General features: G+C 39.6%; 1 protein-coding gene across 3 annotated transcripts in view; it reads right to left on the minus strand.

Annotated features, from left to right (window-relative positions):
* Positions 1 to 16,274, minus strand: part of LOC116226378 (cadherin-6) — a 99,703-nt gene that overhangs the window by 54,346 nt on the left and 29,083 nt on the right. The gene's annotated exons all lie outside the window — the stretch shown is intronic.

Consider the following 16,274-nt stretch of genomic DNA (forward strand, 5'->3'; position numbering starts at 1 on the left):
AAATCTGGGGTTTTTATGGGAGAAGAAGGAATCTGCACATCCAAGCTTAAAAAAAAGAATCCCAGTCTAACTTTAGGTATGATGACTGTTAACATAAAAGCAGTGTCACTTGCAGTGAAATAACTGTCTTTGGTGTGACAAGCTGCAGATATAAAGTTTATGTTCACGCCTCTTTGAAAGATCAAAACCTTAGACAATTGCTTAATCACTATAAATATCAACTTACTTGAAAATTATTTCCCCTAGGTGATGATGTTCATAGGCAACCTTTCTGTTCACTCTTCCCCACAGTATCTCATTAATGTAGATGTCTTCATGTCACTGATGTGAGAATTCAGTGCAATTTTATAATCTTCCTGAGAAATACTTCATTACTTCAACTAGAAATCAATGAGAAAATATATCCGTTGGGGTTTATCTGATGCAGCAGGAACAGTGTCCTGGAGATGGCTTTCCAGCACAGTGACAACCACCAGGTAGGTGCAGGTTCTTGACATGAAGAACACCAGAGGTCTCCACCTCTACTCCCGCTCAGTGTAGTAGGTTGTGCTGCTCTTTGTAGGTGGTGGTTCAGTAAACCAGACCAGAAAAGAGCCTTCCCCCCAGAGGCATCAGTAAGGAGAGAGAAAACATCTTTTCTTTTTTTTCCATTCATTCCCATAGTATCTCCCCCTCAATAAACTCTCAAAAGAATATGATTCATAAATTGTTATTGAACCAGGACTTGAAAATTCTTTACAGATTCCATGCATTCAGTGATGTTTTTGTATATATATATATATATGTATGTATGTATGTATGTCAGGCACTGTCGGCTGCTGATGATTAGATGTTAAGTATCCTTTTAATGAATCAATAATCATGAGTCTCTAAAATTTCTGACATAACCGTTACTCAAACAAGTGCTAGTGCAATAGATCTTTTATTTCTTATTCACCTAAGTATAGTTTCATTGTTTGAGGGCTAGGTACAAAGCTTCAGACATTAGGAATAAGGTCCATTAGTCCATATGATTTAACATTCATTGTATTCAAGAACTGATAATTCACTGCTGTTCTCACATGAAGAGTGAGTGAGGAGTTGTAAGTTAATAGATGATGTGACATAGTAACTGAGGGAACTGAGTATGGAGAATGATACAGATATGCCCTGCAAGATTTAATTGCAGATGTGAATATTCAGACAAGATTTATTTATTTATTCAGTTCTTTACGGTGCATGGTTGGGGATGGGCGGGGGAGAAGCTGTATCTGTCCTCACTGATATTCAATTACTTGGGGGAAAATAAACACAAAGGCAGAAAATAGACCTGCTGTTTAATTCAAGTAGTATTACACAATGAACACTCTGGCATATGTGCCTCTACTGGCACAAAATCAAACTTGTTTTATGGTTGGGGTGAAAAAGTATAGACTAGTTCATCAACACCTGTGTTGTGTATACCAGTACTCTGATGCTGACATCAGGTACAAGTGTTTAATTTGTCAAACTTTTCAGAGAGAGAGGAAAGAATCAACATTTCATTGTCAAAGCCTGAGGAATGAAGGGTGGGGAAAGCATTAATGGGGGGAAGAAGAATGGACAGATATTGATTCCTAGTTTTGCTATGTAAGCTGCTCTTTGGAAGGAGGCATGCTAGGTGAGGATCTGGTGATTATTTATTTAGATTTTACTTTGTTGCAAAGCCATGTCAAAGAAGCAATATCCCAGTCCTTAAAATAATCTGAACAATTCAGAAGAGCCAGGACCTCAAGCTGACCTTGGGGCTGTCCTCACAATGACAAAGTGTACAGTTCTGCTACCCCGCAGGAAAGATTGCAAGAAGAGGATTAAAGCTGTAACGAAAATCTGCAAAAAATTACTTTCTCATCGTGGTGGGGGAAAGGTTAAAGTAGCAATCACTACACAAAGAAAAGACAGTATTCCATCTAACCTAAGAAAATAGAGGCTTCCAAATTTATCATATTCATTTATTTTCAATGTCATATTCATATATTCAAATATATCATATTGATACATTTTCATATATAGTAAAGAATTCCTTGCTGGATATTTTCAGTAATAGCTAAATTTCATGTACTCAAAAGCTGTAATGCTACAGTCTGTCTATAATTGACTTGGACTTAAAAAGAAGTTGAGTTTGAGCTTACTTTACAATTATGTTTCTCTTATGACCAGTAAGATCTGAAAGTCTCAAGTGTAAATTAGCTTTTACTGCTCTGAAATCCAAATGCCCTTTTCCCTTCATTCTCCATGAGGCATTCCTTTGCAAATATCACTCATAAACAGAAAAAAAAGGCTTTTTTTTTTTTTCAGACTAAAGATAGCTGATGAAATTTTAATCTTCTGATGTACACTTTTTCTTTTTAATATCTTTGTTACATAAACATATGCCCTAGTGATCATTTCTGAATACACCTCTGAAATTCCAAACAGAATAGAGCCAAGAGGGAATTCAAACTGAAAGATATGTGGTTTTAAACCGTAGGTTCTTTCAGAAGACATGGAGTACACAATGTAATTGCAGCCAGCAGTGGTTGATTATAGTGTCTTTGAAAGCCATTTTTTATTCAGTTCTCTCAGCAGGAAAAAAGGTCCAGAACTATAAAAATAACTGAAAGCAGCAGAAATGTTAAGATAACTACTACCTGAATCCTGCATTGGGATCTATTAACATGGCACTTTGGCATAATGTGATTGCTTTAATCCCAGTGAACCAGAATGCACGCAAACATCAGCTTTCACAAGAGCACAAACCTAAAAAACAGACAAAGTGAGAGGTAAATCTCTCTTGTTAGTGCCTCAGTGGTGGTGGCTACAGGTGACTGTATGACTATAAGTTTATTCAGTAGCTGGTGAGTGGACTGATGATGTGGTTTGTTGTCTTTCAGAAAGTTTGATTTTTTTTTTACCTGCCATTTGAAAAGAGCCTCAGTTTCATCTTGTTTCAGAAATGCCAAATCTAAGTCTCTGTATTTAGAAATACTGGAAGCATACCTTTCATCCACTGTGCATAAACAGTCTCAAAAAAACGAGACAAGAATGTCACAGGAAAGGAAATCTTATTTTTTCCATTGCATGGATGCAGTAAGCGACTAATCTGTGATCACTCAAGAATATAAAAGTCCTGCAGCTTGGTCGGGGTAATTACCAATATCAGTACAGACTAGAGATCAATTCACTGAGAAGCCCTGCAGAGATAGACCAAGGGGTTACTGGTGGATGAAAAATGAGACCTGAGCTGGCAATGTGCACTTTCAGCTCAATTGTACCATGGGTTGAATAAAAAGGAGCTTTCCCATCAAGGTGAGGAAGGTGATTGTTTCCCTCTGCTCTACCCTTGTGAGGCACCACCTGGACTACTGTGTCCAGGCTGTTGGGGTGGGTCTGGAGAAGAACACAGAAATGATCAGAGAACTGGAGCATCTCTCCTGTGAAGAGAGTGAGGGAGCTGGGATCGTTTAGCATAAAGAAAAGAAAGCTCTAGGGTCACCTCATTGGGGCCTTTCAATATGTAATTGTATGTATTACGAGGGAGATGGAGAACAATTTTTTGCAGGGTATGCAGTGCTTAGTGGCAGTTTTACTGCTAGACATATCTGGCACATAGATCTTTTATTCCAAATCAGTACCATGATAGCAGAGCAGTAGATGTGACTTGCCAAGTGATAGCCAAAGTGCTTTCAAAAGTACAAAACAAAAATCCTTAAAGCTATGAAAATGCTGTAGGAAAACCATATTGCAGTACTTGCTGGAAGACTGCAGTTTTGCTACCATCTTGTGAAATTTGCTATGGTTTTCAGAGGTGCAATAAAGTATTATCAAACCTACGTAATGTTTTTAATGTCTGATTTTCCCTAACATTTTTTTTTGTTTGTTTTTAGATGAGGTGCCCAGTTTTAATGTTTCCATCCCTACTCAAACTACCATTAAGCACCTACCCCCATGCTATCAGAGGCATCTGATGTCATGTATATGCATAAATGATGCAGAACCAGAGAAGAACAGATTCTTTCTGTGCTGACTAGCAATTACTCAAAGCAGCACGTCTGAGGTACTCTCCAAACACAAGAAAAAAGCCTGGGCTTGCAGCTCCTTTCGTAGCATTGCAGTTCTCTCTGAAGTACTGCAGTGTGACAATGAAGGCAGAGGCTGTACTGCCACATGCGTAGCCAGGAATAGAGGAAAGCAGGAGATAGCACGTTTTCAGCAGGCACCAGCATATCGCTCTATCAAAGACTCACTATTTTGGCAGTAATAATTAGACAGTTCAAAGACAGACATAAATGAAAGAAAATTCCTTGAAAGGAATATTTTAGTTGTACTTTGGGCTGTGTAAATCACTGTAAAACTTAATCCCTAAAGTCTTATTTGTTTCCTACAGAGGAGGATGATAGACATATCAGAATTATTATAGTAAACAGTATAACTAAGGGCAAACAGGTAAACAGAGTTCACCTGATTCTAATATAGGTATATTAGAGTTTGCATATGTAAAAAAGGATTATTATTCTCTATCTTAAACTTGCAGCCATCTGTAAATTCATATTTCTAGGAAAGCCGCAATCCCACATTTGACTGCTGCTGTGTTTTATTTTTTTTTTCAGTGACCCCAATCTCTTCTGCTTGCCTTTTGTAGTTCTCCCTTACAAGGACTTTTCTCACCACCCCCACTGCCAGCATGCCCCATTACATCTGTGGTAGAACAAAGCACTTGTCTTTTCTTAGGAGTTTTCCATTCACCAGCTGCTATTTGCTTCTTTCTCTCTGCTAGAGGCTTGATGTTCTCTATGTTTTTCTGTGCATTTTGTCACTAACATATGGTATCTTCCCACTCTGAACTTAGGTGAAAACAATTAGCAGATAGAGCATAACGTACTGGACCTGGGAAGGGTAGAAATAGCTAAACTTTACTTTAGTATTTGATAATCAAGGGCTTTCTTATTTCTCATGGAGTTTCATGGCTATTTACCACTAAGAAATGGATGCAGACTGCTACCAATCAGAAATCCCTGTAATGCTCAGCATGTTGTGGGCAAGTGAACTCCATTTATGCAAATACACTCCAACGGGAGCAATTAAGAGGGAAATAGAGGAATGCCCATTAAGACTCATTTCATTACAAATGTGCTATTAAAAGAACTGTAGATTAGTAGGTCATGTCTCTTTTTTGATGAAAGAGTCTTTTATTTCTTTGATCATGATAGTAACAGGCTGCACTAAAAGGCAATGCTTCTTTAAAAGCCTCTTAATGTTGCCCCTATTAACTGCGCAGCTTAAAAAGCCATAGCAAAAGGCAGGAGAACTAATGCAGGTTTGCAGGCTTTCCTTCTCTCAGATCTCTTGATCCTACTTGGGATCTTATTAAGGAGCCAGGAGATCTTCTCAAGCAAAGCTAGATGAGATGGCAGAAAGTAGAAATACCCATCGTAAGTCCTCCTGAGCTCTCCTCACAGTTGATAAAAAGAAGCTGCAGCACTTAGGAACACTGACATATTTCTGAGTGACTTCAGAGATATTAGGACTGAGTAATCGCTGTTAAATGGGAATGAGGCACACCTGCTGTTCATACAGGGTTGCCACTAGGACTCAGTTATCCAAACATGCTGATTTTTACTTCTAGTACAGCTTCAAGCCAGAACCATCTACCCTCTACAGCTAACCTGTATGGAAAGCTGCCTGTGACTTCAGGTGAGGCAAACTTCGCAGCTTCAGTATGTAGTGACTCATTAAGTAACTGAGATTTTGTGAATACTGAGTGATGTTTCCAAAACTCTTGAAGTTTCTTGAATAGGAAACATGTATACTTGCTTTTCAAATCACTAATCTGAGAGGTGGCTTTCTTCTCTGAAAGGAGCCTTTTAATAAGTTTTTGTTAGTAATGTTATGTTTCTTAGAATATGATAATGTATGAAAGAATAGCATTACTTGTGACTGAATAGCTTCTGAAGTATTTAATAATGCCACCTATGTCACTAGTTCTTTGAAAAATCTTAATGAGTTGTTTAATTGGGAATATGCAAGAAATTTGAATTGTTTATATATATTTTTTTCTCTTGGTGCATACAGCTGTGTATATGTACACCGTTAACAAATACTACGGAGGTGATGAACTACTTTGCTTGTTTTACTGAGGTATTCTCTGGGTGTAGAACCCAATGAGAAAGTTCCTTTCAGTGATATAATAAGATCCCTGTAACACATTGCTTCTTAAAAGTGGAGAAATCTAGGAAAGGTTCTGGTCTGCTTTGAAACAATCAGTGTTTGTAGTGTTGTTGAATTCCTTCCAGTTGTATGTGAAATCTCTTTGGAGAAAAGCAGAGTATATATTTTTGGAAGCAAGGTTTCTAATGCAATTACTGAAGACATCCCCTTGTGTAATGGCGGCTTCAATATGGTGCTTTATTTCTAATTCTGTTCCAGCCAGACTCCTTGTTGCTGTTTTCTAGAGAAGGGAGTTGGGAGTCATGCTGCAGCTCTTAAGCACGTTGTTAATACTGAACAACTATGTGATCACATATGCAGTGAACTGTGGATTAGAATCTTCTTGAACAGCTCTGCTCTTATATGTTAAACAACTGAAGGAGCTAATTCCAAATATACAGAACGAGTGATACAAGTGTTGTTTTTGGTCTGAGATTTAGAGGAATATTACTCTGTGTAAGCTACTAAAGAGTTTGAATTTGGCTACTATTGTGCAGTAATGCTTTGGTTGAGATTCTGAAGTAATCCCATGGAGTAGCCAGGATTGATGATGGCAAAGATGAAAAATAAAAATCAGCAAGCAGATTGGGAGGAGCAGAATTAAATGAATCAATTTCTGTGTAACTTATATTTTCATGCTTGTAAACATGTTCTCTGCTTAAAAAACAACGACATACTTACCTGGACAAGAGAGACTACCTTCTTATTCTGAAATTTCTTTTCATCTAAAAGGTGGGCAGAGAGTGCTGAGGATAAGCAATTCTAGTAAGAAATGAAAGCTGACCAACTGAGGTGTCAGTACAGCCTCTCTGACACTGCTCTTTCTTACCAGAGAGGGGCAAGTCTGCTGTTTATCCATTAATGGAAAGACTACTCTTATATGTTTTAAATATTTTCTTGAGCCAAAAAATAAACTTCTCTGAAATTCTTAAAGAAAGTAGCATACAGAAATAACCAGCTTTAGTCTTGTTGAAAGGGATGAGAAGCTTGTGTCATTGGAGCTAGCATGTCTTCTTTCTTTTTCTTTTCCTTAAACATTTCTTAGTTCTACAGTTACTCCTTTCAGCAGCTTTTATTCTCATTTTTATTAGAATTAAATAATATCCTACCCCAAAATCTTAAACATTGCATGTACTTCTAGAGAACATGAGTGTTGTCAACTGTGGCTGCTTCCTTCTGGAGAGATTAAAGCCTCCTTCCTGTCAAGGTCGCTTAGCTTTGATCCTAAAGTCCTCCCACTTTCTGCTTTCCTGTTTCCTTCTCACCTTTAATTATGGGCAAACTGATGTAAGCTGAAAACGGTCAAACTGCTATGGAGGCTAACATGAGTGTTTATTCACCTCTTTGAGATAGTCACATAGTCTCAATTACCAAGGAGTTCGATCACTTAGGAATCTTTACTGTGTTTATCCTCAGAATCATTTTGTGAGATCTACAAAACTATCGTTTCTGAATATGGAAACAGAATAAATGTAAAGACCAGACCTTCAAAGGCATTTAGAAGCCTAACTATTACTGCAACCAGGTCGATGGAATGTAAGCTTCTTATCATACGATATTTTAGTGCTTCTTCAAAAGCAGAAGACATTATGGCCACCATAAAGTCTGGGCGATCATCGACAACTGAACATGAATAAACTCAAGAATGCACACATTATCTTTCTCATTTCTCTGTAAGATTTCACATATTTTTGCCCAAGTCTCGGCAAAGTAGTTTTTAGTATTTTTTTCACATATATAAGCCACAAGACATTTACTCCTTATTATATTTCTTATTTGCTAGATGAATACAGTTTCAAAACAAAATCAAAATTACACCAGCAGTTTATTACCTCTATCTACATATTATCTTTGAATTGATTGTCTTGTGATGAAATGATGTCTCTTCAGTTACATAAGCAATCCACAGAGTATCAGTTTTAAAGCAGAAATTAGATTCTCTCTCCCACTTCAAGCCCTTGCAACTTAGCAACAATGCAGGTGTGAGGCACACGCAGGTAATATAGGGGAAGATTACCCTGGAGTTATCTGCCTCTGCTCCCTCTCCATAATCAGTACCCCTTTCTTTTGATTTACTGCAGGTTATTTTGCACTGCAGGTTCTAAGAGGACTTATTTTGAGCGTGGGTACTTACAAAGCAGTGGGGATTATCCAAGCTCCAATCCTATGAAAAAATGTTATTTCATTAAGTGGGCAATCTGAGATTTATGATTTTAGATTTCCATTCCTTTCTGTTTATAAGTGCCCAAAGTTTCTTGAAAGTGTGATATATTGTCATTTAGTACTGTCTTCCAAGTTGAACTTGTGTGTATATATATACACATATATCTGCATCTGTGTGCTGTATACTATCTAAACTGGTAAAGTCTTTAGTAACACTTTAGTTACCTGTGAGAATTAACTTTGATTTCAGTGCTGAATGGCTAAAGCATTTCTGTGGTGTTAGGATCCTGGATAGGATGGGACTTAAAACCATAAGCTTCTGTTCCTTAAAATCAAGTATGGCCATGTCAGATGTGAGTGGAGCTGAGCAATATCAGCTTGAAGGAAAAGCTCTGGTGCTTTGAGAAATAAAATCCAACACTTTGATGGCAGTTAATTTGACTGTAACTGGGGAAAAGATCAGCTAAGTAAAGTTTTACTGACAAAAGCATTTACGGAACAGGTAATTGCTAGGTATGCCTGTTTAGAGAGTGCATATGCACCAGCACTGCCAATGTGAACACAGCCTCTGTGTCTCAGGAAACACAATGCTGCCATTGCTACCTGCAAACTGCAGATTTTATTTTAACTTAACAGAAGCAGCTTCAGGTCAGAAGCATATTATAGCTTGTTTTAACTGAACCTGAGTAAACCAACAGGTAAGTAATGTCACCTTCCTGCATTAGCTTAACCCTGTGAAACTGTATGGTTTTACCTTAAAGAAATTACTGTAACTGAGCTTGCAGACCAATTAAAAATTGGTCAGTCTATCTGAAAACCTCAAGCAGACCTAAGAAATTCTCACTGCCTGTGTGCTTCTCAAGAAGTAGAAGTTAGGACATAAGAACTTGCTGGTACTACTTGGAAGAAATGTGAGGATAACAAGACAGAAAGGTATAGGAACCAGGAAGTTGGTGATGAACCAACTTCTATTGTTAATGACAATTAGTAATTAAGTAATACGGACAAAAAATGTCTGTATTAATCTAACAGGGCTGGTAATGAATAGGTGTTTGTTTCATTTTGATTTTTACTGTTGAAACATTAATCAGGCTAACAATGAATTCTAATTGTTGGCTCTGCAGATAAGGTGTGTTCCCTTGTGCCCATAATGAGACTATGAATACAACACTGTTTGTCAAATGGACAATTTTTGTGCAGCAGAAGTGTGGAGAAAGGGAAAATAATGAGAAGTAACAGCAAGGAGAAAGAAAAAGAGCAGCAGCAGAGAGGTTCCTTGTTTGGCAGTGCTTCAGAGCTGGGAGACAGCTGCTTATCCATCTGTGAGCCTGGGCTACAGCCAGGCAAAAGGGGCTCGGGACCCTCTCATGTGCTCATTTTCTCCCCATTTGTATTGAGCCCATGCTGGTGGCACTTGAACATACTGACCAGCATGTTCAGAGGTCAGGTGTTACCTTAGGCTCCAGGCCACCAAGGGATTTGAATGGGTTTCCTTCTCCCTGCTATCCCTGGGGACACTGCTATAATGGCCTTGTTCATAGCATTGATTTTTTTTTTCTTGAAGCAGCCCCCTGTTCTGAGTAGTTTCACACCACCAGAATGAGCTCCATGCCAGAACCGACAGCATCAATTCATTAGTCAAGGCTGACCAAAGTTTGGTGTCACATCTCTAAGATGCAACCTGTCGTTTAAAGGCCTGAGGGAAATATAGATGAGGGTGACTTTAAGCAGCCTTCTTTTCTGATATTCTGCAGGCCTGAAGTGGCTCCTCATGTAACTTAGGCAGTCCTGATTATCTCTAAGTCCCTACATTGCCTGCTCCTTGCTGCTTAGCCTCCACCTCCCAGAATGTCTGCAGAATTGCACTCCCTGTGCTCAGAGATACATGAGCAGTTGCTAGGGCTCTCTTTCTGTGCCAGTGGTGAAGTCTGGGGAGAGGACATCTTTCCTGTCTGCGCCTGGAGCTTTTAAGGCTCCTTTAATGACTCCTTAAATGCTTTAGTAAACATAGGGGGTCTGGAAGAGTGATGGATGACTCTCTTTTTGTGTCCACTTTCAGCATACAATGTAACACACAAGTTGGTTTTCTCAGCTGTGGTGGTGGGAAAACAAACAAACAAACAAGAAAGCCCTCCAGATCACATGTACCTGTCTGCTGCTTAAAACTAAAGAGGGGCAGAGAGTCTTGAGTACTTCACTGCAGTGGTATTCCACATCTGTTGAACTGGGGCCACGATGTGGTTCCCATTAAAGTTCCCTGTAGAAAGCACCTGGGCCGCACATCCTGAATCAGCACATAAGGAAAACAAGTTGTCTCTAAGGAAAAATGGTCATGTCTGGCCTGCCTTAACTTTTCTCCCCACCTCTTCTTTAATGGAAGAGTGAGATATATCACCCTGCCTCAACTCTGCATATTGAGTTAAACCTAACATTTGGATTTATTAATAACACCTTCCATCCTTTATTCCCCCAGGATAAGAATTCAATCTTTTTCCCAGGAGCTGCACTTCTATGCATACGTTATGGGCAGGCAAGGTTCACAGAAGGTGACTCCCTACAAAAAGTGTGCGTCTCCTCAGTGCCTATTTGTTTCTCCTGGAAGGACCTGTAGTAATCTGCATGAGTACCTGCAGGAAACTGAGAACAAGATATGATGTCCTAGAAGGAACAGGCTAGCATGAAACGTGGGAGGGAAAGAATTCCCATTCCAGTTAAAATTAGCAAAGTCATTATGAAATTCAGAGATTTCCCTTTGTGTGCCAAAGTAATTTATTGGGATTTTTTTTTTTTCTTTTACTGCTGCTTGATGAATGAGATGCAAAAGAACCTGATAAGTGATGAATGTGTTATTTTTCTGGTGTGAGGGGATGTAAGCATGGCTTGCATGTAGGGAAGAAAGAAGAAAATCAGAAGTGGAATGGGTTGCTGTGTTATTACTCAGCATTCTATGGCCTGGGAGTGGCAAAAAACTCAGGGTTGGTCAAATACAGACTCCTCTGGGGCTTAAAAGGGAGCTTGCGCTTCCTCTTTGTCTCTTTCAGCCACTGTGAAGGGACATTACCCTGAGCACCCTTTGAGTATGTAATCCTATTTGTCATACTTTTGTCTGGGTAACATCAACCTTGTGGCTGTGGGTCCTCTTCTGCCTTTTGCCTACAGCTGCACTTGTTTTAGTCATTATTAGTTTGTTGGTTCTTTTTTCCCATAAATTGCTTTTAATTGCACGTCAGAACTTCTGTATCTTACTTTCTTTTCATTCTCATAGTGAAGAATATTATGAGGTGGCAGCAGAGCAAAATCCATAAATTCTAGTTTAGACAAGGAAAAAAGCCCTGAACAATTTTTAAGCCATTTTTTTTTCTTGCTTGCTGTTATTTACAGACTTGATCTCCAACCCTACACCCCAGCTCACCTCTGTACCAAACCACATTAAGTCTTAATGAGAAAATCTTTAGGGTGAGATAATAACAAATAAATAGCTGTTTACTCACAAGTCCTTTCTATTGTTTCTCTTTTCTGTGTGTGCACTGTAGCATTCCTGGGGCTGATAGGATCAAAGTAGTCTGGCTTTTGTATTCCCATAGCTGGTTGCAAACAATATGAACGTTTTTCAAATTCACCCTTCCACCCAGGACATGTACTAGCTCTCAAGGAGGCATAAAGGAAACATCCCAATCCAATGACTGCTGCAGATGTGTTCAATAAAAGAGGAGCTGTAACTACACAAATTACTTTTGCTAAGCTGCAGGGTGCTGCAGAACTCCTGGAATGAGTTTCTCCCTGCCACACTTTTCATTCTCTCTGTTGGTTGTGAATGAATACAAATTAAGAAGAAATCGCTGAAAGAGGTTATAGGCCTATACAAATATCTTACAAGAGAATTGGACTGCTCATACAGCTTATTTCTTTACATTTCTGATAGTTTTAGGAAGAAAGGGATGTTACCTCTTTTAGAAACCTGTATCTGTAGGGGAGGAAACAGAGACATTTAGCACAGCTTACTGGCAATTTCATTACAAGTCTTGCAATAATTGATATTTTAATTAAAGCCCCAGCTCCTGGAGACAGGTAATTGTGTGCAGATCTCTATTTTCATTTAGGAAAACATGTTTCTATTCAGATGTTTGCCAAATAACACTGGAAAATATAACCTGTGTCCCAGCCTCCTCAAAGCTAGAATGCAATGAAAGCCAATCTGCGCTTAGGATGTTTTTTCATTGTTTGAGATGCAATGCCTTCTGAGCTGAAAGCCTGACTTGTTCATGTTGGGGCCAGGCCCCAGGCTTTCGAGTTTGGAGTGGTTAATTTTGGGCATTTAAATTGAAGATCTGAAATGTATTGGGAGCAGTGGTAGGAAGAGGCTGTGGGAGGGGAGTGGAAGGAACAGGCTTGTAGCATGCTGCATCTGCAGGGGGAGCAAAGGGATGCCCTCTCTCAGAGAATGAAAAGCTAGCTGAGAAAAATTGCAGCATTACCGTCTATTGAGGAGAACAGCTTCTTAGAGATTAATTTACTTCATCTTTTGGTTCAAAACACCATTTAGCAGTGTATGCAAAACTGCTGTTAAAAAATCCTCATTTCTGCCTGTATGCAACCAGACTCTCTGCCATGGCTCAGTCCTGTTCTTTCATGAGCAGCACCCTCAGCTCTGCAGAGTTTTAAGGAACCTGCCTGCTTCTCCTTCCCTGGAAGAGGTACAGAAGAGCTGGTTGTAGTTTGGCTTTGTAAGTTTAGAGGCAGGATTTTAACTGGCCTGCTGCATGTGCTCTACTTCTAGCAACTACTTTGTTGGGTCCCATTAGCAGCTGCAGAACCCTGGGACATGAGGCCAGGAGTTTTCCCACACCACAGCTTTTTGCTGTTTGTGAATTTGCTATGCGCAGCTAATTTTAGATTTCTATAAAAAGAGCCAATATGAAAGAAATCCAAAACCTGTACCAGAGTGTTGCCTTTTAAAATAACAGATTTTTGGCTCCAGGCCAACCAAGCTGAGAACAAATGGAAGAAAAATTCTCTTAAATATTTAACATTACACACGGGATTATACTGGATTACAAATAATCAAACATGTCTGTTTATTTTTTTTTAAAGACTCATTCCAAGTGCATTGTTAGCTTTCATGTTTATTTGTTGCTAACCAATGATGGTAGAGATGGTAAAGCCACTTTTGGGCTAGAAAATGATATTTTGTTACTGGTCTATGATTTATTTTTTTTTCCCTTATGTTCAAAGAATTCCTACATGGTCTTCTGTAAGAGTAGGGTGGGATCTATTCCCAATTAGCAAGTGCTGCTTTCTTTTTCCTTCCCTACTTCATTAAGAATACCCTGCTGCACGTACAGCCATGGACTTGCTCATTTTGTTGTACCAAGTCATCTGTATGAATGCATACAGTTTAATAGATAGCCTGCTCAGGCATTAGCTGGCAGAACAGGTAATTTGAAATTTTCTCCCAAACATGGCAAATAAATCTCTACTTACATAAGTGGCAGAATCTGAGGAACAAGCTTTATTTAAAAAGCTGTTTTAAAAAGATGAGTACGTCAGAAGGGGGGTGGGCAAAAGGAATGCAATATGAGTAGTTGTTATTTGGGATCTTTAATAGATGACATTTGAGAGAAAAAGAGGATTGAGAACCTCAAAACTTTCAAATTATGGAAGTCATATTTTTCCAACCACTGAAATAACATGGTGACTAGTATAAGTTCTCCTGTACAGGAGAACCTGGGCTTTGATGCTCAGGATTTAGAGCCTCTGAATCTTTTCTCAGCTGCCAGCTCACCCTAGTGGTGCCAGAATTCCCCAGGCACTCATGATTTAGCCATCAGAGCCCTCCAGGTGCATGCAATTCTGCTACTGAGAAATGGTAAAATTATGCAAATCTGATGCAGGCAGGCAGTGTGGCAGCTAATGCTTGGCACAATTCACAGGGTAGACCCTCCTTCTCCCATTTCCCCTCAGGAACCTCAGCTGGGATATCAAAATGTGTCTACCAAATTGGCAGAGCTTTCTAGCCTGTTTCCTACCTCCAGCCCCTATGCTCTGATGGGGCTCTCCAAGCTTGATCCTGTTCAATCTGTTGTACTGAGGTTTAGTATCATTCCATGATACTCACAACACAGATTAGCACCCAGACCACTCTATCCACTACACATAAGCCTCCTTTCCAGTATTTCTTTGGCTCAGTAACAAAGGGAAAGTTTTGGCTCAAGTTCTTTCTCCCGTCTGATTACTTCCATCTTTTCTGTTCTTTATCTAAATGGATACAGCATGAACTGCATCACAGCGCTACCTTACATATCACAATGGGCTCGGACGGGGAAGTGAGGTATTGTCCACATGTTTTCTCTCAACTACAGCTGTGTTGGCTTAAGAGCTCTTCTGTCACCAGACGCTCATCTATACATCCTGACAGGAGAGCAGGTTGTTACCTAAACAGTTCCTTAACTCATTTCAGTCAGAATAAATTCACTATAGATCTTGAATAAACCCATATAATCTTGAGCCAAAGGAGCTGGGCAGGGTTCTCAGCAGGGGTCTAGCTGAAGTGCTCTGGGAGGATGGCTTTAGCCAGAGGAGGATGCAGGAACAAGACCTTCGCCACATTGTAAAATGGAGGCTGATGCAGCTTTTGTGTAGGATAGACAAAGAGACTGAATTGTGACTGAACCTCTGTGCTTGCTTTTATTTCCTAGCCTGGTCTGCAAGATGCCAATTTAGCTATTAAGGTCTAATAGCAAAATGGAAAGCTCAATTATAAAACATGAAATGTTACATTAGAGGTTAATAGAATGGTCTGATAAACAAATCAGTTGTTGCATTTCATCACCCTGTTACCAAATTACTGGTTTGTCAGTTGTATACTTCCACCCTTTTTCCTTGTAATGCAGTTGATTTGTATATTATCTGTCTTCTCTTTGAAGATAAAATATAGCTCAGACTTAGCTACGTTGCTTTAGCTAAAATATTTCTTGTTCTCTTATCCCTCAAACCGCATCTCCTGCTTCAGTCATGCAGAAATGGATGAAATGGGAATCAGCTTGGGGGATTTAATCACGGTGCCAAAAGGCACAGAGAGTCCTGGGGATTCAGCACCCTCTTCTAGCCATACAGCATTGACACCAGGGAAATCTGAGATGAATGTATTTGATAGAATAGAGCCTGCACATCATCTCCATTAAAATCTGCACTTTCTCCTGTTTCACTGCATTCTCCACACTTATACACTCCTGCTGGAGGAGTTGAAAAGCACTTTATAGGCACCGAGCGGAGCCTCACAACACTTCTTTATGCTAACTGCTAACTTTATCTAAAAGATTGAAGGGGAAGAAGAAGAGGAAAATGAAGCCAAGAGGGATTAGTGCCAAAAGGGACTTACAAAAATATTTGCATGAGTTAAGTTAATGGGAATTAGGCACCCTTCTGACTTCGATGCATCCCATGAAGGCATCTAGCTTCCATGGATGATCTCTCTCAGTGGATTTTGCAGGTCTCTTGAACTAACATTATATCTCTGTAAGTCACATACAGAAGATTCTGTCAAGCCTGGGCCAACTGTGATTATTACCAAACATTTCTACTTCTCATTGAAGTAAATGGGATTTAGGGGTATACAAGGGGTCAGCCTGTACATCTCTGAGAGTATGACATTGAGCCTGAATAATCCAGAGGCTTGACAGCCCTGTGTACCAGCGGACTGAGTGTGCTCTGAATCAAGAGGCAATGCGTGCACATTCAAGGTTGTTATTGACCTAGTTTTGGGAGTGGCCCTGGGTAGCCCCCAGAAGATGAACATCTCTGTAGGGACTTGCATGTGCCAACACACAGTGGAGCAGGGATAAAATCTAGCTCATTTCACACCTGCCGTGGAGACGGTGCATCTTCTTAGCACTGCTAGTGGCAGGGTA

This window comes from Phasianus colchicus, chromosome 3, assembly GCF_987193195.1.
Source record: "Phasianus colchicus chromosome 3, bPhaCol1.hap1.1, whole genome shotgun sequence".
NCBI lineage: Eukaryota > Metazoa > Chordata > Aves > Galliformes > Phasianidae > Phasianus > Phasianus colchicus.